General features: G+C 41.9%; 1 long non-coding RNA gene across 7 annotated transcripts in view; it reads left to right on the forward strand.

The window, feature by feature from the left end:
- The window catches only part of LOC146763856 (uncharacterized), a 178,493-nt gene that overhangs the window by 107,165 nt on the left and 45,909 nt on the right, over window positions 1–25,419 (forward strand). For 5 of the 7 annotated variants that reach the window (XR_014951292.1, XR_014951291.1, XR_014951294.1 and 2 more), the window contains 2 exons: window positions 23,954–24,100; window positions 24,855–24,938. This is a non-coding gene — a long non-coding RNA (uncharacterized LOC146763856). Of the gene's footprint in view, window positions 1–23,953; window positions 24,101–24,768; window positions 24,939–25,419 lie in introns of all 7 variants that reach the window. The other 2 variants (XR_014951290.1, XR_014951293.1) reach the window with 2 other exon arrangements.

Here is a 25,419-nt window from a genome sequence, read left to right on the forward strand (position 1 = left end):
AATGGGTGATTGAGCCATCATCATCCTGCCAAGACTTAGTGAAGTATTGCTGTCAGAAGCTAGTGGCCATCTGTTCAGCAGACTTGTAGTAAAAAAGCATAAAGGAATTGAAATAGGGGAAAGCAGAATAAAACCACAACTTTTCATTACTTCATATTTTGATATTTTGAACTTAACTAACTGCTTATGATTTTCATCAGAATATTTTTCCCAGACTATTTTAAAAGATGGTGTCATAAATAACCCTAGAGAGATTTTCAGAAAAGGCACTTTCTTTAGTTGGTATATAACCCACATAAACAAACCACAGACAAAACATAACTGTGTGCTTTCAGTATTAGATTCTTTTCCTAAGAGGAATTTGGAATTGTCTACATTTCTTCATTTTGAAAAAATTTTTTCTAATACATGTCCTAGTCAAACTTCAGTCATCAGTAGAGTGGCTTAATGGTTTCTCAAAGATCAAACTCACTGCAAAGCAGCTTTATCCAACCCAACCCAAAATTTAGGCATATGATTTAAAATATGTCCTTGTAAGGGAAACAATTCTAATGACAGGTTTGTTATGAAATGAAGATACCAGCTGAGGTAAAACTTGTTTTGGTCCTTCCAGGTAAACTCACTTGAACTTGTTGAATCAAAACAAAGTTCACAGTACCATTAAATAAATATTATTTACATCTGAGGAGCAATATTCAGGAATGTCAGCAGTTCTAACTGACAATTAGAAAAGCATTGCCAAATCTGGGTAGTGAATCAGTTATTAGTAGAGGAGTCAGACAGTGCTAATCTGTTCACCAGCTAGTCAGCACTTTCAAACAGCCTGTGGAGATGGCAGATGCTGTTTAATTAGCACAGACATCTCATCTATTCTTGTAGTGATGCTGGGAACAGTCAGTGATCAAGAAGCCATGTTCGAACCTTTGATTAAGAGAAGTGTTCAAGTGTTCCCTTCTTCACAGTATGCTTTTCTCCCTTTTTTTATGTTGTCTTTCTGAAGTTGCATTGTTTTGGATGTCAAGCAGATTCCATCTTCTTCATCAACTTAGGAGATTGGGTTTTAAAAATAATACCAAAATACTTGTCTCTTTGGCTTCCTGGGTGTAGAAAATGTTGCAATATGGTGTTTGGGATAGTGCAGTCTCACTAGGTGTGCACAGCACAGTAAGCCAACATCCAGAGCACTGTTGGCTCAGGCACTACTGCCTTTAGATTTTGCTGCTGAGGACAGGGACGGGCTGGGCTGTGTGGAGGGACATCCTGGGCTGCACCCAGCTAGTTGATGCAGATACAGCCATTGTTCGCATCTAGAAAGAATTCAGGTGGCTGATCCTAGGGCTTCTCAGCACAGAGAGGTCAGGGTCCTGGAAGGGAGGAGAGAGAAAGCAAGGCTGTGCAAGCACCCACAATGGCTGTATGGGTTTCTTTCTTCAGGGGTAGGGCACATTTCCAGTGTGTGCCAGGGCTTAAAACACCAGCACAGCCTGAGTGCCAGCAGGCTGGCACTATCTTCCTCAGTGGCTCTGCTGTCTTACCATGTTGGCCTCTTAATAGTCAAGGATGACTGCATTTAGTTTTGACTGTTTAGCCAATGCTTCCTGCACCAGCAAGGCAGGGTCAGTTTCTGCACACGAGGCTTCTCCTCAAATGAGTGCTGCACCAACCTCTGGCAGCAGGGAGCACTGGGAGATGTGCAGGCAAATACACACATACAGACAATGCTATGCACAAGAGCCAGGCACAGGTCTTCCAGGAGCGGAGCAGCCGCTGTATCTGGGGAACTGAAGAAAAGCTTCTTGTTTGGGGAAATAACAATGCAGGAATTTAATTGCTGCTTTATGTATATACAAGTTGACCTGCAAGTGGTGAATGAAGTTGCTCCCTGGTCTCCTTGCACTCCCCAGACAGTCCATCCCAGTGGCAAATTGCGCAGGGGTGACTCTTGAATTCCATTGCTAGGGAACACTCCCCCCAGTTTACTTCTTTGCATACAGCTGTATCGCAGCACCTGGCTGCAGACTGAGGTCTTGCATTGCATGTTCACTGTACATTATGGCTTACAAGAAAAATAATTTCTTCTGATTCTAAGCTATCTCTGGCATGAAATTTGTAGCTTGGAGTTTAATTTTCACTTGTATTTGCTGTCCCACTGCTGCGACTGCTACCCACTCTATCACATGTATGGCTGGAGTGACATTGAGGTCACCAGTGGTGACAAGTGTGTCACCAAAGCTGTCTCAAGACAACTTGATAATTTCCTGACAGCACGTAGCAGGGCTAAAGATGCTTCAATTATGTCCATCAAGTTAGAATACATGATTTCTTTATTTAGAGCACAGTTAAAGTAATTCTAACAAGTCTCTTCAGTTTCAGTCCCATTTTTTTCATCCCTGGACTCCCTTTGTTTTCCTTAGAGACTTGAATCAGGTACCTGGGAAAGCTTAGACAGGTAGAATAGTTTGGGTTGGAAAGGACCTTTTGAAGACCATGTATTCTACCACCCTTGCAGGGACATCTTCCACTGGATTAGGGGGGTCAAATGGTGGATTAAGTATGGCATGGTGTCAAGGTCATCACTAAAATATCCTTTTTAAGCAATTACCTGGCTGAGAGCTCTGCAAATCCCTTTTCTGTCCAGCATGGCATAACTTCTCTAGTGCAGAGCTCTACAGAGTACCTCTAGGGCTGTTTTGGTGTGATACAGTTTATGGTAAAATTGGGAAAAAAGGCCCTCTCCAAAGTGGAGAAGGACACCCAGGATAATGTGTTTGGCCTGAAGCTAACTGAATTTGGAAAAGGCAATACATGCATATATATGTGTCTGTCCCTGGAGCAGTTTTGCTCACCATTACCCTATCTCAGGGCTCCTTAAATTCAATCCAGCAGCTTTGGATTACAAATAATAATGAAGCCTTGGGAGCTAAAGTCTTCAGCAGTGTCAAATGTACATTTAATTAAAAGTAATAAATGCTGCAAGCTTACTCATGAGAACACATAATATTCAATAATACATTATCTTCCAAATGTTCCCTGTGCATTTATTATTCTCATTTTAACAGATGGATCCTTTAATATTTTAAACTTGGGAAGACATTTATTGGAATGCATATTTAAGATCTGTATCAGCTAGGTTTTTTTGGGTTTTGGGTTTTTTAAAATTGCAACCATGTAAGTTCATGTGCATAAAAGATATTATTAATTTCCCAAACAAAACCCAGGGAAAAAAAACCAAACTGAAATCATAGGGTAGTTAATGGATTCGGATGGTAACCAAGACAGGTTTTTTTGTTGTCTGTGTGGAAGTAATATATACATGTACTGTCCAAAAAGCTCTTTGTCTAGAAGGGTTTATCTCTTTCTGACGGAAGGCTAGACTGACATAAATTGTTTCAATGACCTTTTGCCCCATGATATTGCTGAATTATGTTGGAGTGGAGATGGATTTAAGGATTTAGTAAAATGGTAAGCCCCTCTGACCTTAATTACTCTAAAGCCTCCTTTAATCCCGCCAGAGCTATGCAAATGAAATGCACTTCCTGCCTTTAGAATGAAGATTGCTTGGTCAGTTTTAAGCTGCAACCAGAACATATAATGCTAAAATTGTAACAGGAAGACATTCAGGTCACCTGTTGTTCATTCCTGCATGGGTGTGATGCAGCACTGTGCTGGGGAGTCTCACCCGGCCAGCCACAGGGAAGAGCTGTGTGGCTGCTTCAGCTCTCCTGCCCATTGAGCTCAAGGGGTGCCTGCCAGGGTGGGAACTCCAGCTTCATTTCTTTTTGATCTACTTCCACACAAATATTTGGGGCTAACTAACAAGCTGATAGTGTGAAGGGCATATGTGTGTATATTTGTCTGTGTGTGAGCAAGGCAAAGGCTATGAAGATATAAGGGTAGATGACGTGGAGACTGAGCACAAGCATTAATTTTGTAACTGTTTTGTATGTCTCAGATTTAAATGCGTTATCCTAAAAGTTGCAATTTTTGTCCCCCTCCCTGTCCAAAATACTTTCACTCAAAAATATATATAAAATTATCTTTAGTACTGGGCTGTTGCAAACATTTCAGTGGATGTCCAGAGATGCATACATCCCTCACCTTTTTTTGAGTACCACCAAAGGAGGCAGTAGCCCATGCTCAGCTATAGAGGGTGCTGGCAGTGACTTGGCTGTGTATGTAGGCATCTGCTTAACTCCAAATGGTTGCCTAATCTTGCTGGCTTCAAGATCAATGCACCAAGCATCAGATCTGCTTGTGCCAGCACCAGGAAGGGTTGCTGCCATCTCTAAGCCCTGATGTTTCTCCTGTGCCAAACAAGAGTGACAGACACATGGGTTCCTGCCACTCACCCGCAGCGTGCCAGCAATGCTCAGGGCATGGGCATAGGCCTGCTGTGTGCTTTTGCTTTCTTTAATGGGCCCATGTCTGTGTTCCTAAAGAGAGCTGGTGCACAGGCAGACGTAGATGTGGCACTACTCCTTCAATTCCTGTGTGCTTGGAGCAGGAAATGAGGCAGTGGCATTGCTATCAGCATCCTGGAACTGCTTCATCACGGGATACTGCCTAAACAGCAGTAAAGGCCTCACCTGTGGGCCAGACACTTCTGTTTAATAGACACCATTTGTGGCTCTGATATGACTCCAAAAAAACCCAAATGGGATGTAACCTGTAGTTCATGGCATTTTTAGCTACTTTTCATGACTATGATTTTGCTGAAGGTATTTGCTATTCAAAATTGGTATTGAAGAAATCAGTTACTACAGTAAATTTACTGACCTGGTGATTGGTAGTTTCTTGTTCCAAACTTACAACATCCAAAGGGTATTAGTAACACTTAAATAATCACAAAGCAATGCAGAGAAGGGTTTCTGCTGTCTTGCTGTATATGCATAATTCCTAAAATAAGATTTTGGCTTCAAAATGCTACAATTATGAGCTTATAATTAACTTCAGTAAAAGTTCTATCAGGATTAATTAAAATTAACTTATTTTTCATTTATGAGGCCAGTATCTACTGGAAAATTTCTAGCAAAGATATGAATGCAGATGACACTAATTTTGCTTTACTGGGACTAATTTTTTTCAGGATTTTTTAGCTATTACTCCAGTTCAGTGATCATGTTTTGTTTTGAGGACAGCAAAGAAAATCTGGGAAATGAACTCACTACTGAGTCTGACATATGCTATGATCAAAGAAATACAATGCATGAAATTAAATAAAATTAAATGAAATAGAAAGGAAAAAGAAAAAGAAAAAGAAAAAGAAAAAGAAAAAGAAAAAGAAAAAGAAAAAGAAAAAGAAAAAGAAAAAGAAAAAGAAAAAGAAAAAGAAAAAGAAAAAGAAAAAGAAAAAGAAAAAGAAAAAGAAAAAGAAAAAGAAAAAGAAAAAGAAAAAGAAAGGGAAAGGGAAAGGGAAAGGGAAAGGGAAAGGGAAAGGGAAAGGGAAAGGGAAAGGGAAAGGGAAAGGGAAAGGGAAAGGGAAAGGGAAAGGGAAAGGGAAAGGGAAAGGGAAAGGGAAAGGGAAAGGGAAAGGGAGGATGTTTCCTATGCTACCTATCAGGATATTGTGGGAGACGGTGTCCAAAGCCTTGCTGAAGTGGAGGCACACAACAACCACTGCTCTCCCCATCCTGCCCTGCCATCACAGAAGGCTGTCAGATTGATCTAGCATGATTTTCCTCTTGGGGAATCCCTGCTGACTGTTCCTGATGACCTTCTTTTTGTCTGCATGCTTGGTGATGACCTCCAGAATGTTCTATTCCATCACCTTACCAGGGATGGAGGTGAGGCTGACTGGCTGGTAGTTTCCAGGGTCCCCCTCCTTCTTGCCAGTTTTGAAGATGGGAGTCATCAGGCCCCATTCCTGTTTCCTATGACTTTTCAAAGATGGTGAAAAGTGGCTTAGCTACATCATTTGCCAGCTCCCTCAGCACCTGTTGGTGCATCTCATCAGGGCCTGTGGGTTTATGTATATTAAGAAGGCTATCTCGTCAATGTCTGACCCAATCCTCAACCACTGAGGGGAAGTGTTCCTTTCTCCAGCCTTCTTCTCTTGCCTCTGAAGTATGGGTCTTCTGAGAGTCTTCCTCATCAATGATGACCGAGGAAAAGGTGGCATTCTGTAATTTTGCCTTTCCTGTGACCTCTGTTGCCAGGACACCCATCTACTTCATTAGTGGCCTAACATTTTTTCTAATCTTTTTGATGCCGATGTATTTATAAAAGCGTGTATTAGCACAGTACCGGAGCTGTGCCAGCTTCATTTGTCAGGAAAAGCAGAGATCTACCCATCCTTGGTCCAGGCTCTCTGTGGTTTGCCTTGGGGAATATTTTTCTATGAACATATAGCACCATGGACATACCTTGTCATACTTCTGGCCGATGGAGTGGCCTTTCCCATTTAAAGAGGTCTTCCTATCTGCATCACACCATGCTGGGTCAGAGCCTTGCAGCACACTTCTGTGCAAAATTCGCTGTGCCTTGGGTCTGGAGAAATGAGAAAGCTGTGGACATGGGCAGTCTGCTCTCACTGGTGGTGCTGACACAGAAGTCACCACTTCACATCAGACCGGCGTGACTGGTGCAGGATGTGATGATCTCCAGAATGCAGGAATTCAAGACGATAATTTAAAACAAGGAGCAGAAGAGAACTTCAGATGAGTTAAAATAGGAACAGAAAGAGTTCAGATGATGCAGAAAATGTCTATACACTTTACATTTGTTCACTTTAAGAAACAGCTTAGAAGAAAGAATATGTTTCACTTTGTCTTATCTAGAATAAAACAATAAAGAACAATTGCCTTGTACTGCTAACCAGATGTGCTGACAGGGCCACTGCTACAGGAGCAGGCTGTCAATGGATATATTTGTCCTCTTACATGAATGGAAATAAAGCAAGAAATTCATGCAAACATCAATATCGGAGTAAGAGGACATGAGAAAACCCTGTGATCAGAATCTGTGTCTGAAGCAACCTTCCTTGGCTCCAGGTGAATGAAAGCACACTGGTGCCTTTTCAGCCATGCAGGACCAGAAGCCATGCTGCAGGCATGCTGGTTTTTTGAGGAAGATAGCAGGGCTCCTGGCAGGAGCTCCACCACATGCGCAGATGCATACAGGGTGTGCATGCCAAGGAGTGGAAAACAGAACCAGTTCTTCACGCGTTGTCACTGTAGATTTTCTTTGTGTCCTGGCAGAGAGAGATGCTGAATAATATAAGTAAATGCCAAGGGTTTCCTGGCTCCTCCTAACTCTTCAGAGCAACAGCCTTGTGTTCATGTCCTGTCTGTCATGGCTGTGTCCCCACCAAAGATGAAGCCTGGGGGTAGCTGCAATACAAAACCATGGGTTGCAAGTAGCTGTCTGCAGCCCAACCTCATTACCAGGCAGGGCTGCTCTCAGAGACTGAAATCACTCTGTCTCAAGCCAGACCAGCTATTCCACATGACAGTATTCAGACTAGTATCTTTAGGCCAATCTGCTTTAGCAGGTCCTAGACACTGTTGGGCTTTTGCATGGGTGGCCAGCTCTGGCTGCTGTCACAGCATCCTGCTGACCTGGTGCCCTCTGTGCCAAGCCCGGGGCTCCAAAGAGGACTGGTTGCAGAGACACACTATGCCAATCAAACCTGTCTTATACCCTGCTCTCCAGGCAGCATGGGGTGCTTGATGCTGGACTGTTCAGATTGTCTAAAGCAGCTGCCTGAGCTGTTTTCACTTCGCATACAGATAGCACATGAGAGCCACAAAAAATCAGTGCCACTTCAGCATCCCAGTTTGCTTTCTAGCCCCAGAAGTACTAGTTGTATGGGAAGGTGGCAAAGTTTCTGCATTCTCTCACTTCCTCTTTCCATTTGGTCTTGCCTTCATGCCATGTCTCAGCAGATTTTGTGTTTCCATAACTTCCAGTTTTGTCTGACAGGTCATCCCAACTTCTATCCATCAGATAATCCAAGGCTCTCTCCATTTCTATTGTGCTAGGTTAGACACAAGAGACCAGACTGAAAACCAATTTCCTATCTAGATTACAGCAATTTCATTGTCCTGCTTGGAAAACAGTCCGTTTATTGCCTAATTGTTTTTTACACTTTGCCAATTAGGAGGCAGGCTTGCAGGTCCCAATCTTCCTTTCTTTGGTGCAGATGAATGAGGTAGTAGGCTTCTCCACAAGAAAAATGCAGCACATGCCAAGTCTGAGAGTGAAACCAAGTGAGCTGTATATATATCAATTGGTAGTCAACATACAGAAAACCAAAGCCAAAAACCTAAGAGTAGATAAATATTTTATATCATATTTAAATGTAGAAGCAATTTTGCTTTTATCGATTGTTGCTAGGGGAGCTCCTTAGCAAAAAACAAAAAAGATGGCTGCTTTCACTGTGTTTCTGATCATTTTCAGTGAGACCATAACTGAAGTGACAGATGACTCAATGCTAGCAGCATTGGTGACATCTGGCCTAAAAGTCTTCAAGTGTAACAAAATGGGGAAAACATGTAAACCCAGATTTTGCCACTGCTGCTGAGACTGTTTCAGTAACCTCACTGGTTAGCTCCTATAGGATTTTATTCAGAACATATATGTAATCTATAATTTATAGGTTTACATTTGCATGTAGATTTATATTCTTCAAGCTTTTTACTTACTTTTTAATTTAAATTTTAAATGTCATTTCCCCCTGCTAACTCTGCAGGACTCAAACACAATTGCCCTGGAAAGTCAATTGTTTCTCTAGTCATCCATCAGTGGTCTCAAGCACCTTTGAAAATCCTCTGGGGACCTAACTGATTTTTGAACTGACTTTTGTCTTTCTAATTTCTGTATCTAGTCAGCTAAGAGCTGATCTAGAGTCACTACAGCAGCTGGAGTATTTTAGCTTGAGAGAACAATGCATGATGCTGACACCCTGTTCCTATTATCCAGAGCTGCTGAAGCATGGCTCCTTCTCTGCCTAGCAGAGAAGAACAGTTGCTGCTTCCACAGAGGGTTGTATTTCTGTCCTGGTTTGCTCCCCAGCCATAACCGAGGGCTTTGCTAGTAATTTTTAAAGTTATTATTATTTCTAAGTCTACATCGTGTCTTTTCTCAGATGACTGATAGAGCATGACCACAGTATCATGAGCTTGTTCTGGACTTCTTAATTATCAATTGGCACCTAAACCAGGCCTTCTGAAAACAACCCATGGCTCTTTTGCAAACTGTGGACCTTGCCTGGTCACATGTTCCTTGTGTTCTGCAGAATTCTGCACAGAGTTTGAAGAGCCACTGACCATGGTGACATAGCAGCAACCATAGCTCTGTCTGCATGGGCATGTCTCCTCCCACCATATGATTCTTTACATTTACTCCCTGCCTCCTTCCTTCTTTTGCAACCTTTTTCACTTAGAAGAGAATGAGAGAACTTAACCCTGAGAAAAATGTGTCTTCTCAAGATCACTTTTAATTTACATTTCTTAGTGAATGACCTAGCAGTCTGAAGTATTGCTTTATTAGACTAACAATGATATGAACGGTAATACCCTGGTGTCATAGTTTGACACTTAAAAAGAATTTTTCTGGAAGGAAGAGGTCAATTTGGATATTGACTAACTGAAGGTGGACACGCCTCTGAGAACACAGAGGGGTTAAAAGCAGAATTCCCAGGGGAACTCGCTCTCTTTGGTTCCGCTCAGCCGCAGTGCAGCCTCTCCCCTGCCCGGCCGTGGCTGGGTGGGGAGGGGAAGGGCCATGGCCTGGCTGAGGTGGGCCCAAGGGTGGAGGGACTGGAACTGGGCTGGCTCCTTGCAGATGGAAGGGTAAAAGAAATCTAGAATGTCTCCATTTTTCCCTCCAGAGTTTCTTTCCTGAGAGAGAGAGAGAGAAAGAGCCATCAGCAGTTTTGTCAGCAGTTTCACCACGGGAAGGAGAAGAGCTGGGGGCCGCAAGGTGCCCAGCTGCCCGTGGGAGCCGGAGCCTGGGCAGCGAGCCATCCTGGGAGTCGGGACTTTTAACCCTTCCTGAGAAATGAAAGCTTTGTGAATTTTTCTTTCTCCTCTTCGGTTTGAAAGAGAGGAAGAGGGACACCTTAGACCTTGGGATGTTAGAAGGAGGAATTTTAGATGGGAGGGGGACAAGGAGTGGCTTTTGGCTGGACTATTTCCATGTTGGCCACAAACGGAACCAATCTTCTCCTCCAAGAGAGACTGTGTTTTGGGAGGATGTCAGAACAAAGTCAAGAGACCTGCTTCAGCTGGGAAAAGACAGAAGTAGAGTAAACAGAAAAAAAGTTAGAGGGTTTGTAGTAGTGCCCCCTGTCCTCAAAAGAAAGAAAAGAGAAGAAGATCTCTGTTCTTAGACCCTCGGCCCCAGGGGAAAAATAGGAAAACAGGGGAGATGTGGTCCCAAAAAATGAAAAACTGAACTGTTATTTTCTCCCCTCTTGGCAGGGCATCCTTGAAAAGAAAAATCCTAAAAGCAGTCTGTCCATCCATGCATTGGTGGTGAGAGCACTGTGCATGGAAAGGAGAAGGGTTACCATGGCAAACTTTTCTCCGGGCGGTGCCATGTGTGACATGGAAACACAGGATGTGGAGCTGTGTTTCTTGGGGGGTCTGTGGCACAAGAAAGACTCTGTCTCCCTCGAAGGGCTAAGTATCGATTATCTAGAAGGTAGAAACCTGATTGGGGTCCAGATTGTGTCTCACTGTAGTTTGTTAGATTTGGGTAGTGGGAGGAGGAATGCTTTGCAAGGTTTTAATTTTAATCTTTGTGTGCTTTTTTTCCCTTTTTCTTTTCTTTTTTTTTTTCTTTTGTAGTATTAGCTTAATAAAGTTTTTTTTTTCCTGTTATTAAGCTTGGGCCTGCTTTGCTCTGTTCTTGATTCCACTTCACAGCATTCAATAGAGAGATTACATTTTCATAGGGGCACTGGCATTGTGCCAGTGTCAAACCATGACACCTGGTTCTGTGTAAACCTAGCCGAGGAACGACTTGCAAAAATGTACTATCTATGTGGCATATATATATATATATGCTTGTATGTAAAAGGCGTAGGTGGATGTCACATGGCTGCTGAGAAAATAACTTTTTATATAAGCACTGTTTGCATACCTGTTAACAAAATTATGGAGGCCACTGGAAATGAGAACTGATGAATTTGGTAAGTTCAGCTAGGCTTTACAATGCTCTGGTTTTAAAACTGTTATTTTTATTTTTTTCTTGAAATAAGTTAAGAGGAATTTATATTTACCTGGCATCTGCCTATGCATAAGCTCTCTTGCAAGTGTTCTCTCCCTCACAGTGACCACCCTTGTTTGTGCTGTTCCATTTCCTGATTTCTTCAGCACCTAGAGCTGCTGTGGGGGTGTTGTTAAACCACATGTGAAAGGAATCTAGTGAAATAGTGTACAGCCTGAAAAAGTGGAGCACAGCCAAAGTTAATGGTTTCAACTTGAAAAAAATGCTTAAAAGCACAGTTAGCAAGTAAAGAAGACAGATTCTCAGGCCTAATTATGTTGCAGAGTTTTGACTTTTTTTGCATGGCACTTCTAATCAGTCTACACAGGGTTTAATTGACTTCTAACTCCAAGTTAGGCTTTGTTCCTGCCTTTCCACAGACATAAAATATCTAGATCTGTTCCTGTGACATGTTCTACCCTGCATGGAACTGAAAAATATTTCAGAATCTTCATACTGAGATTCCCTTTGACATTTGCAGAGCAGAGGACTGTCTGGGGACTCTGTAGCCTTAACCAGCAGTTGCTGAATTTGGGCACTATGGCAGTCTTGCAGCTTCAACTTATTGTAGTGGTGGTCCTCCTCAAGGCTGCTCAGGTGATAGAAAACTGGTGGAAAACCAGCTAGTTTGTGAAACTGGTGTGGATATCAAGCTTGACACACAGCAAGACTCAAATGTCATAGGACATGCTGATAAATCAGTCAGCAAGAAGGGGGTTGAGCTGGCTAGCTGTTGTGCTCAGATGACCATTTGGATTGCAGCCAGCTTGTTCCTTGCACAGCCACACCCAGTGCTGCTGTATAACAAATAACCCTTTTGTACCACACTCCTAACCCAGAATTGTTGTACTGGAGATGGAAGACAGTTGACACTGAAGTTAGAAATGGGTGAAGCTAAAGGTAGCTACCTTCAGAGCAGCATTGAATTTGGAAAGAAGGGATTTTGGGGTTTTAAATCATGTCCCTTTATAGAGTGTGCTCTTGTAGTCTATGTCCACAGTGTTTATATTAAGAAGTAAATAAAAGGAGAAAAATGCATTTATAACTGAAGAGATGGGACAAGAAAATATACCTATTTGCAATATACCTATATGCAATAATTTTTCCGAAGAAACTGACTTAAACTAACAGCATGTAGAAACTGGATTTTTGATCTAATGAAAATTGTAGAAAAAGAACTGATTATAAGAAAAATCTGGAGGCCATTTTGCTTAATATCCTGCTCCAAGCAGAAAGTTCAAAGTTATTGTTAGAACACAGATAATATTCCCTGTTTATCTGGCAGCATTTCATTTCTTAGGAGTCAAGAATTTTACAAAGCATTCACATAAATTACTATATCCACCACAAAAAATTCCGGGGAAAGATATCTCTAGTACAGTTGGGCTGAAATGCTATAACTTACCAGTTATACACACTTAGGATTATACACACTTGTCACTGTGTAGATCAACTTCAAAAGGTGATTTAAAAAGTATGTAATCTGTCTCCTTCTTAAACTGCTCATCTCCCACCACTGTGTGCCATCTTACCATTCATTGTATCTGAAATGCATCATAAGACTATTTTTTTCTCTGAAATAAGAGGAAGTTAGCATTCTGTAAAAGGGAAATTTTCTAAGAAAATCTCTGGGAAAAGCTGCTGGTTTGCTCTAACTCCAGACCATGGGGTTTTTTGATGGAACTGAAGAGAAATGGGGAGTAAAAAAAAGTCTTGCCAAAGCCTTCAAATGTAAGCTATTATGCACAGCTTTAGTACATCTCCGTTATGAAAGAACATCTAAGGTCTCACTCTGCCCTTTAACAGGGCAATCAAAACCAGTTAAACGGTGCTCATTGTCTCCACAGACTGCTTCTCCCCGCCCCCCCGCCACTGATTGTAATGCCTTATCTAATTACAGGGTTTGCTTGTGAATTCTTATTTGGCATACAGCCTGTCACTCAGAGACAACACTTGGTAGCTTTGGCTTGCAGCAAAAATAGAAAATGCCCTTCCCCGGTGTGAAAACTCATATATGTTCATATTTGTCAATGGCAGAGTGGCCCAGGTGGCCCAAGCACCATCCCACTGCAAGCGGAAAGTACGTGGGCTTTGTGGCTTTCACCAAGCTACAATTTGAGCAAAATAAGGAGGGTGACTGCTAGCACAAAAAGCTTCAGAAGCATTTGAAAACACTCAGGATTCAATCAAAGAGAGCAAAGTTATATTGAGACATGTGCTCAATAGCCACAGAGTGGGAGGGCTTTTCTGAGCACCTTCTGCTCAGAAAAGGAAATCTGCTTGGATAATTCCTTAGTAAAGAAAAAATCTGGCCAGTGATAGGAATGCTGCAAACGCCAATGCTGAAATTGTCTGTTTTCACATTTTCCTTTCCTCCAAAGGGAAATATCGGACAGTTTCTTCTGAGTTACTGAGCAACTAACCAAAATGGCCAAATGAATGTTTTCTAGATATCACTACTGACAACGCACAAGTGGCACTGAAACAAGCCCACACTCTCCCCAGCTGGGAGGCAAAGGCCCTTTGGTCTGGAGGGCTGGGCAACCCCCCAGCACTGCTGGAAGCTGAATGTTAAGATTGTGAAAATGGGGGAGGCCTGTCCTGTCTTGCTATCTGGCACATGGGCCATGGTGGAGATATGAGTAACTTAGTCTTCCAAGTACAAAATGATTGCTGGCAGTACACAGTGAACATGTCAAACTTGGAGGAATATATTTTAAAAAGGCCCATCAGTGGTTTTCTTTCTTTAAATGGTAGCCACTGAAAAGTTATGTGAATACTTCAGCTATGGAATATATAATCTGATATCTGGCAGATGTGTTTTCTCCCCTGCCACTACTTCTGCTCTAAATGGGTCACTCCTAGTAAATAAACACAGTTCTCTGGTGTTCTATCAATGAAACACTTCTGGCAGCCACAGACTAGTGCAAAGGGAGCTCCAAAGAGAAGCTGGTGAGGGAGCGTTAAGACTTGCATGAAACATGAAAACAAGCCCAAACAAGAGACAACTATCTGAAACATGCACCCAGGCAAATGTGGTTGGTTTTAATAAAACAGCTCCCTGATCCAAGACATTGTAGTTAAGCAGCTGGCCAAAGCAGTGTAACTACATCAAAACTGGTCCTGTTTCTACCTATTTCTCATAAAAATGGAGATAGTCAAAATCAAAGACTGTTCATGGAGCCTGTGCCAATTGGTGCAAACCATGGAGTCCTGGTCTGATGTACTCTTGAGCTTAATATTGTGGCTTTCCTCCTCACCCTCTCCTCTTTTGCCTTTCCCCCACAGCTGCCAACACCTCCCTCTTCACTCAACCTTAGAAAAAATGTGTGGGTAAAACTCATAGGTCACGTCTCAAGAAGTTACTCAGATTTCCCTTACCGCCTGATGAGGTATAAAGGACAAACAAAGAGACCACACTTCTCACAGAAGCCCTTGTAACACCTGATAGAATACTCTGTCCATGTTGCACCCAAGGAAATGAAACTGTGCTGACCATATGCATTATTTTTATTACCCTATGAGGGAAAAATAAAAGGTCTGATTAAAATAAAATATTAGGTCAAGCGTTTCAATATGTTTTTTTCTTCCTGTATTTCTATTCTGTGTGAACACTTAACTTCTGGTTCAAGAGTTCAACTCTCTCTGAATTAAATTAATGGTAGGGGTAGAAAACAGTCATGTGCCATCAAATGTCTTATAGATGTTCCCTAAAATAAAAAGGGAGAATACGCTAAATAGTGGATGTAGAGATACTCAGTAAACAAGATAAATATGGATTTATCAGTCCTGTTTAATTTTTACAGGAATGACCCACTGTGAAAAGATATTTAAATTATTTGAAAATAAAAGGGAATTTGAACAGAAAACTTGCTTAGCCTAAGAAGAAAGATCAGTGACTAAAGAAATATGTTAAGACAATGCCACAAAATGTTTTGAATACCACAGCTGAATACAGATACAAAAATTGGATGCCATGGAATAATTTTCTCATCTGAACTGCACCTTATTACATTTTCTACTAGTTGAATTTCTGCTTGCCCTTACACCTACTATTGAAGGCAGATGAAACTATCTTGGTTTATTCATTATGGGTGTCTCTTTGATCTTTTTATAGCCCTCACATTTTTCAAAGTTAATAATCATAATATTTACTGTTAATTTTACACTTCTATCATTCTAGTTCCATGATCAGGCTGAATTGTCTGCCAGACATAAGGAATTTGGACTAAAATCATAATTAGCATTTTTCTACTGGCATTGGATCACTTGGTCATGAGAACAACACAGATTTCCTTTGAGTTTTCTCCCTGGCTTTGGTCTACCTAAGAAACTCATTGACCTTTTTCTTGGTCTAAAAGCCCATGGCAGATCCCTTTTGACCTGCCTGATGCCAGCACCTACTTCAGTCATCACAGCCTTGACCCTAAACCAGGACTGTTATTGCTACACTATTTTGTGAAAATATAGTGGTTTTTTGATTCCTCCACAAAGCCTCAATAATAGATCAGATAATAGATCTGATGTGTGAGGTGAGAATCTTAGGTCCCATGTAACACACCTATTTGTGCTGTATTCCATCTTCTGATTTTCATTTTTCATCCTAAAAATGGACTTACATACCTAAAGAGGTTTCATATCTAGCCTCTTGGCTTTGATATACTGAGGAATATAAAATATGTGGTATCCTTGTGGTTGAATGAAGTTATGGAAATAAATCCAACCCAACCAGTGCATGGTGACTTTGAATGAAATATTCCCCAAAGTAGTCCTGATGCTACATAGCATCTGCTCAAACAAAGAGAAATGAGGGAAGGAAGCCATAATTTAAAATACTTACAGGAATAAAATATGTTCAGGATCAGACTCTTTCTTTTGAGATTGAATTAGACCTCACATTCCTTCCAGCATTCTTCACTTATTCAGCTATAACCAAGACATCTGGTCAAGGGCTGCAGCATTGGTGATATTCACCCCACAAAGGAAAAGCCATGCATAATTCCATTAGCTATGCTAGGGAAAAATTACTTTCTCAGTGTTCACTGGCAATGAATGACTGGGTGATAAACTGCCATGATGAAATTCAACGGTAAAAAAGAGCCTTTCACATTATGCATGCAGGGAAAAACAGCCCTAGCCTTACATACATATGGATAGACTATAAATGAGCAAATGTCTCTCAAGAAGAAGCCTAGGAAGATTGAAATCACAGAAGAAAATTCTTCACTAGCAAAAGCTCCATACTAAGAAAACTTATATGTAAGGATCTGTTAAAAAGTATAAAAAGCAAAAGATAAAGTGTCACATAACACTATGGAAAAAAGAAACATATCTTTTCAAGGAATACTGTATCCAGTACCCACTATCACTGCTTAGAAAGGAAAATGTTTTTTAGAAGTGTGTTGGGGGAGATACAAGAGTACAAATTATCTTCAGTGTAAAGAGAGTGATCGTTGACAGGACTCTCTCAGAGAAACCAGTCATTAGCAAAGTGATGTGCTGGGCTTCAAAATCCCCACCCAACCTGAACTGTGGTCTGGATCCAGCAGGATGTCTGCCTGTGAGTGATTAGTGTGCTCCACAGGATGATGTGGAAATCTGGGGGTACTGCATGCAAGGAGCTGTCATTCCCAGCCAAGATAGCTAAACAGAGAAGAATTTCAAATCCTTTCTGAAAGGGTTTGATGTGAGGAGTGAGGCTTGGGGAGGAGGGAGAGTTTGAAAATGCACCAGCTGGTCTGGGCAAGGGCTGGTAGCCAGCTCCTGGTAGGGGGAGCATTCCTGCACCACACCAGTCACAGCAGCCTGCTGGTGGTGAAAGGTGCTTCACCAGGTGGGAGACCTGTGCTGGCTTTTGGCTAGGGTGGGAAGAGAAGGGCCAGACCCCCTTCTAGCCCACCTCCACAGAGGGCTGAAAAGCAACCCAGTGGGGATGGTCTGCCCTCCACGTGCTCTCACCTTTGCGTCTCACTGCTGGTGCCAAGCTCTCCCCTCCTTTCCCATGTTGTGCAGCAAGGGTAGGTCAGAATTCTGTCAGAGTTTGGAGGCTTATCAGAAATGCATCAGAAGAAACACAGCCTCTGGAAAGTGGTCTGGAGCTCTCACAAGAAAAGATTTATTGTGTTTCTTTCTTCCAGCTGGGTTGGAGTAGCAGTACGAACATTTTTTTCTCTCTCTCTCCCTTTTGACATCTGACAGTTTGACTTCTGCCTGGAGCCTGGGAGCCTAGAGGTTGGTTAAAAGTAATCAAGAAGTAATTACTCTTTCAGAAATAATTCACTTCAGGTTTGGATACAATTTTAGATGGAGGCTTGAGGGCAGTGGAGAATTTTTATTGTGTTGGAGTATTCTGGCTTTGCCTTTGGCAGCATACACGAGGCTGTGTTTCAGCTTGCTCATTAGGGCAGAAATAAGCTGGCTCTCAGGAGCGTATGGGAACTTGCATTTGTAACACAGTTACACTAAAAATCAGTGCTCATTAACCTTCTTCTGCACTCTTTTTAAAAAGAGAGTAATTTTGAGTTTCCAAACCTTTGTTACTTGCCATGAACCCTTCATCTGTAGGGAAATCATTTCCCTCTTTTATATTCATGTTTCATCAAAATTTTTTTTTCTGTTGGAGAAATGGTGAAGTCTGGTCAGTGGTGATGCTCACACAGTAAAAACAGGGCCTGGCTATTGTACTACACACCCTTAATACCAACTAGGATGCACAGCTTTCTTCTTTGGGTTCTGGTGCAGAAGGAGACCTCTGATACCCCATCACAGTTGCCTCTGAATTCCAGATGTTTGCCCTGAGAGGAGGAGGAGGAGGAGAAGGAGGAGGAGGAGAAAGAAGAACTGACAGCACTTAGGTGCTCAGCCACTAGTGGTAGTGTTGCATGCTGGCTGGCACCATGTCTTTTTCCCCAGGCAGCAGAAGTGGCTGGCCCCAGCCAGTGCTAGAAGTAGACACAAATGCTTTGGAGGCTGAGCATATTCTGAAACAATTCATTCTCTAATAGTGGTAAAATTCCTGCTTCACTCCCACTGCATGGACCGCCCACTTCTCCCCATCCATGGTGAAGGTCTCTGCAGCTCCAGGGATCATCCTGGTGGACCACACTAGGTAGGGGCTGTAGGAATAGATCTCAGGCAAGGTCTGCACCTTAGGGGTCCTGCATGGTGTGCTGGCATCCTTACCAGCTCCCAGAGCCAGTCTGCACCACCACCAGGAGGCTAGATTGCAGAGAAACATGGAGCTGCATAGAAAGACAATTTGGAGAGTAGCTGAATTGCAATTCATATCCTAGTTTGTCCTTTACTCCAGACTAGAGAATAAATCCACAGTTCAATCCTTAGTGAGACCAGAGAAGGGAGATAAAGCAAGGGAGATGTGTGGTATCCTGAGCCTTTGGCATAAACCTCACAAATGGAGGGGTTGCTCCTGGAGGTAGTTATTATATTTATATCACTGTTCAGAACAAGTACATTTTCACCTTGATACAGCCTAAATTCTGTTGCAGCACACAAGGCATCGTGTAATGCAACATGTTGAAGCAGGAGTCATGTGGGAGTTGCACTAGTGCAATGACTGGGGGCAGAGCAGGGAGCAGGAAGAATAGTTTGGCCATCAAGCCCATCTGAGCATGGGTCTGTAAACTATACCATGAACAAGGGTATACCTTTTCCAGGTGATCCACTAGCTTTCTTGTCAGGGCACTGTCATAGTGCCAGTGCACACCATGCTGCAGCAGGATGGCTACTAGTAGGATGTCTTCATGGAGACATCAACTGCCAAAAACATCTTGCTCACAAGGTACTCTGAGGCTGATATGAGTTTTTTAACAACCTCTTTTTACTTCTAAATTAGTCTGTTAAGTTGGCAGCCAGAGCTTCAGCCTGGCCTCTCAGCAGTCCCAGTAGAACTCTGGCTTAGGACTTGCACATGTGCTTTGAGGGCGGTGTTTTCTCAGCCTCCCTCCAAGTCCTACCGCCATTAATTTGTGAAAGAGCTCAAGCACCACCCTTTCCCCCATTTTATGGGCCTGAAGCAGAGGAATCTGGCTGCAAACCAGCAGAGCAAGCTAGAATATGCTAGATCTTAAGCATGTGGCAAGCACCAATGAAGCTGACTAGGGGACTCTCTCCCATTCTGCCTCTCAGAGATCTAGATGGGGCCTTGTGTCCTTGCATCTACCAGAGTCTTTGAACGACATTCCAGAGAGGCTCCAGATCCAGCCAATTCCACTGAGTGCTTGCAGACTGCATGCCCAAGCAGGAGCTGTATGCGTAAGGCCCACCAAAGGGTACCAAAGTTAGTATTGTTCCCTCACTCTCAGCTCAGTCTGAAGGAGGAACTGGGAACATCACAGGCCCCTGGATGTACATGATAATTATCTCCAAATGCCTCTGCCTTTCCCCTTCAGTTGCCTTTACTCTCTATTATTATAGGGGGCTCTCATCCCTCAGCTAAATCGGAATGAATAGGACCAAAAATCATGCTGCAGCCCAGATTTACATCAGAGAAGAAGCAGAGGTCCCTTCTCGTGGAGTTTGCACAGATGTACTTCCTCCTCCTGATACTGCCAACAATGCCAACCTGAGGAGGGACAGCTCCTAGGGACAGCTCACAGTCACTGCATGTGTGACATTCCCTGGGACCCCAGACTTCCCAAATCCTAGGTGCAGCTGGGGCTTCACTTCTACCTCCCTTCCTGGCCAGTAGATTTTAGCTGGTAGATGCAATCCTACAGATTTGCCTTTCTCATTGTTTACATGAAGCCAGCTCGTAGTACTTCGCTATTCTGCATGCAATTGCTTGATGGCTAAGCCTAGGCTGCTCAGTGTGCCAAGAAGGTCCAAGGCAAAAGAGCTGTCATGTCTTGCTCCCCATGTTTCACCAGGCTGCACCAGCAGACCTGCCTTCTGCTGCTGGATACCTCTATCCAATTAGACAGCTTTAAGTCTTTCCTCGGGCTAAACCCATGTTAAGACGAAAGATTAAATTCTGAAGACTGTTCCTAGAGATTTGAATATTGCTTCCTGCTTTCTTTTTTGGACAAAGATCCATTATATCAAAATAAATTTTTGCAAACTTCAGCTACAATCAACAGAAGATCACCTAACTAATGACCTTTGCTTTTAAGACAAGCCAAAGAAAATTAAATATGCTTTGTGTTAAGTATAAACTTTTGATTCTACTGGGAAATTTCCAATTCTGCTAGTAATATGATCCATGAAAGAGCTAAGATAGGCAGATAGACAATTTTTTTAAAAAGTGTAACTCACTAGAGCACCCCCAATTATCTGAAGATACCATCTTGGGTCTGGTTGAAGTTATCAGCTAGTAAAAAATACTCCATGAGTATTACTTTTCTGATTGGAGTGTAATTCAGTAGTAAATTATCCAGAACTCAGTAATCAAAATTCATGTATGCATTTCATATGCTGGCCATTATTGCAATATATATGCCACTATGGCATGGTACATCTACAGAATGACCCCACATGTCAGCAAGCATCTTAATTTATTTGTAGGGCTCCTTGTGCCATGGTTGTTGTCAACCATGTTGTTGACAACTTTTATTTCACAGGTTGAGAAATTATGTTCCATGGGGTTTGGGATTTTTTTAGGGGATGGAGAAAAATTCCAGCTTTTATCATGGAATGCTGCAGCCATATGGAGTCTCTGCTTCCAGGCTGTGTTTGCAGACTACCACAGCTCTACTTAAAATGTGAACTTAAAGTAAATTAAATCATCATTGTACTATAGTCTCAATAATTCAGACCCTTATGCCTACTTCATTAACAGTGAATAGTTGGTCTGCACTAGCTACCACCCAGTAGCTACCTGATATTTTTATCAGAGGCATATGGTTTGGACTGACTATCCATCACCTATACTTCTCTCTTGAATATCTTCACTAGATGAGATGAATTAAAAGGAATGCTTAACAGATCAGAAAAAAAAAATCATCTATAGGGACAGAAAAGATGAACAATTATTGAAGAATTTTGGCAACATGATTGAATAAAGAAATATTTCGTACTAGCAAATTTGAACAACCTGTGAAGCGCTGAGTTTTAGCCTAGAAAATCTGTAACAAGTCAAATTTGATGCTTACAGACTGGTTTTACACGGTGCTGATTTCTTATGCCTTTGTACAACAGCACATTGTTCTACAGCTATTTTACCAGAGATGATGCCGAGCCAGCTACATTTGCTACCAAAGAGAAGGATTTTCAGTAGACACGCTAAAATAATGTTAGCATCTGCCGTAAAATGAGAAAGCATGTAAAGGTAGATGAGGAGCACTGCAGAAAGAAACAGACCATTGAGGGAAATATCAGGCTCCAGCACGGTGTTGATGAATGGAGGCAGAGGTCTCTGAAGTTTGCTCTTGGGGAAAGAGGTTTATTGGGGGTGCAGGAGGGTCCTGCCTCGTGCTCCCAGGCGCAGCACGTGGCTGGGCCTGAGAGGGTGGGGAAGGGGAGAGACAAAAGGAGGGTTTAGGAGAGGGGAAGCTCCAAGGAAGGGGAAGAGGTGCCAAGAGAGGGGAGGAAGTTCCAAGAGACCGCGTGGCCCCTCAAAGCCCCCTTTTCAAGAGAGCTTCGAGGTGGGTTGGGATGAGGCATATCCAATGGGGTTACAGACACTGATGTTTTAGGGGAGGGTACAGAGGTGTGGGACAAGCCATACATCTTTTGGGGGGTGGGATGGAACAGCCCATTTCACCCCAGGACTCACCCAAAGGCAGGGGTGTCACCAGCTAGCTGAGAGAACTGTTCTCATCCTAGCTGTATTATTTATGAACAATCATATCTAGCTATCATCTTCAACAGACCATACTTTTTATGAAGTAAACTCTGAACTTGCTTCAGTGCCTACCTCTTAAAGACTCCATATGCTTAAAGCTAAGGGCTTGTCTGAATAACTTGTGAAAATGAGTGAAAGAGTGCAAAACGATTTATTTTGGACTTTAGTCCCCCCTTCTCATTACTTCATCTCCAGAGGCTAATGAAAAACTGTAAGCGTTTTCTGGCTCAGTAATACCCTGTTATGGATTAGAAATTTCCCAAGGGCATGGCCAGATAATTATAAGTGATCAAATTGCTGCTTGCATGGTTTTAGCCCACCCTAGTTGTGAAGCTAAACTTGTTATTTAATTCCTGAAAGTGGCTGAAGCTCCAGGGTTTTATCCTCTGTAAGAAGTGGAAAGCCAGTGTTTGGGAAGGGTCCCTGCTCCCCACAGCTGGCAGTGCAACCATGGGGCAATGAGTCAGAGCAAAATAAAAAGCTCTGACCATGGGAGAAGTTATTCACTAGCTCTACCTGACAATACTGGGAGCAGCTGAAAAGGGGTTGAAAAGGAAAGTAGCATTAAACCATTGGAAGAGTGATTGGGTTTTGCAGGAGATTTTGCGATTATATGTGAACTTGCTCTGGTTTAGAAATACCTGTTCAGCTTCTTGCTTACACATCAAGAACAACTTAGAAAGTGGAATATTTTACATGGAGACAAAACAAATCATCATCACGTGAATTTTCCCTAAGGATAAAACTCTGACATTTTATCATGCCTCATCCCAGTGACTCAGAGAAAATCAGGTACCCCACTGTATTCAGTGCTGTAAGGAACCCTCAGACAGACCATCCCAGTTATTCCACATGGGGTTCAGACATGGAAAAAGTACCAGAGAAGAATCAATGACCACAATTCATCTCACTTTTGAAGGCCATCATGTGGCTGAACTTTGCCAATAGTAGATGGGAGGTGAAACTCAATTTGCTTGACTCTGATTCTTTAACTGTTTTGCCAAACTAGTTTAAATTACCCCCCTTGTTCTGTGCTCTAAAAGATGGATGTCTTGCTGACCTTAAAATTGATTAATTAAGTCCTCAGCTATAGCTCTCTGACTTTTATTTAACTCTAACCACTTAAGAAAAAAGAAATGTGTAGGCATTCCCTAATGCTTCAAGATAGCATCTGGTACTGATCATTGTTGGGTATGTAACAGAATCGTTTAGACCACTGTCTGATATAGGTTTGGTATTTTTTTTCTTTTCTTAAGGCAAAAAAAGTCCAGAGAAACCTTTTTGAAGCATTTCCATTTTATGGTAGTTGAACTGTTCATGGAAAAATTTTGGTTGGTGATTTTCCTTTGTAGCATTAAGACTGTTCTCAAGGAGTGAATGATGGCTGATTGCCACTTCCATGTTCCTTACAGCTGTGACTTATTACCACTCAGTGCTTCTGATTCATTGCCTAAGTTCGTGTGTCAAACGAGAGCAAAACCTATCAGTTCACACATGGCAAAAGCATCAGCCCACAATAGCTGGAAGAATACATGTGAAAGCAGAGTTTACTGAAGTGTCTTACAGCTTGCAAGTTTGTTAAATGCACATGCAAGCTTTTATTTTGCAATGAAATCACTGTGGGTGTATCCATGTGTTGCCTTACTTTAGCAGCAGTTTTTCCTCAGATCAATTTTAACGATTTATTTTCCGAAATGTTTGGCTTATACTTCACACACAGTTCAAAACTTCCTGCAAAGTTTCTCCAGTTTCATCCCTTACACAGTAGCCTGTTGCACACTTCCTGCTATACCTTTTTATATTCTTAATAAAATATGCAAAACTCCTCATCAAGATGAACCATGCAAGAGAGAAGAATTTTTAACTTAATTTTTAATATAGCCAGCAAAATCTGTGAATTAAATGTAAATTAATTTCCTCTCTGTTGATAAACTGTTCTTCCAGATGTAATGAATGCCAAATGAAAAAATTATGTGCCTGAAGAAGATTTGGGGTGATTTTGCATATGCATTCAGTGACAGAATATTTTCAACCTGCTGTGGCAAAGCCTAAAGAGCCATAATACTTTTGAACTGCAAATGGACATGTAAGGTCTGGTGTTTCCATCTTTCTTTCTTTTCTTTCTTCCCTTCCCTTCCCTTCCCTTCCCTTCCCTTCCCTTCCCTTCCCTTCCCTTCCCTTCCCTTCCCTTCCCTTCCCTTCCCTTCCCTTCCCTTCCCTTCCCTTCCCTTCCCTTCCCTTCCCTTCCCTTCCCTTCCCTTCCCTTCCCTTCCCTTCCCTTCCCTTCCCTTCCCTTCCCTTCCCTTCCCTTCCCTTCCCTTTTTTTCCCCTTTCCTTTTTTCCCCACCCTCATTTTGGCTCCTTCTTTGGTGGTTTCACTTCAGTTAGATTAGCAAAAAAGATAAAGCTGCATTTCTACTGATAAGCCTCTTGGAGTCCCAGCCAATTGGTTGAAGGGCTAAGGATGTTGAAAATACATATCCAATTATGATCTGGCTGTGGTCCCTGCTTGGCTAATGTATCAAATGTCATTTCCAACTGAAAAAAGCACACCCTGTCACTAATGTTGTTTTATACATAGCACAAAGTGTACTCTTGAGAAACAGCCTGATCTGATACACTGCAAAGCTTTGTCAGAATAGAATAATCTATCCAAAATACAAACCTAGACATACAGAAAAAGATTTATGCAACTTTCTCCACCAAAGCAGGTGAAGTACAGACAAGTATGTTAAAAACTATGATTATTTCTATGCCAGGGATTTTTCAAGATATGGAGCAACATGTGCCCAAATATCACAGATTGGCACAAAAATCAACATTGAGAACTGTTTTCTAATTGCAGAAAAGCACTAATATGTGTTATGTACCATGGAACAAAGCAAGAATTAAAGAACATAAAGCCATGGACTGAGGGAACTGTGGTTAGGTAAGGAAGTTTTTAAGGATTATGTATTACTTTATTTCTCTACTCTCAAACTTTTCTATTCCAAGCTATTTTGCTGCACTGAACACTGAAGAATCAAAGTCTTGTTCTCTCCCTTAGGATGCCATGACTGCTTTTCTTTTGCCTTTCTCCATTTCTACTGAAAGATCTCTGTAGTGCACTGGAATTTTGTAAGAGTCAATATTATTGTTTAGATTTCTAAGACTAAAGACTGCTGGAAAGAAAAGATCCTCCCCTCAATTTGTGCATTGTTCTTAGTAAAAGTTTATTTACTTTTTTATGACTTGGAAAAGAGACAAGTGCTGTGGTTAAAAAAGGTTCTCTTTCCTTTGGTTGCTGGGAAAAAAAAAAAGATAAGACAACTACAAGCAGTGGCAGGAGAAACAAGAATATGTGAACTTGTTCCAAAATTTTAGTCCCAAACCAGTCAGCTATAAATAAATGCATTAAGTCTTCAGTGAAC

The sequence above is a fragment of the Lonchura striata genome, chromosome Z (assembly GCF_050655825.1).
Source record: "Lonchura striata isolate lonStrDom1 chromosome Z, ASM5065582v1, whole genome shotgun sequence".
Taxonomy (NCBI): Eukaryota; Metazoa; Chordata; class Aves; order Passeriformes; family Estrildidae; genus Lonchura; species Lonchura striata.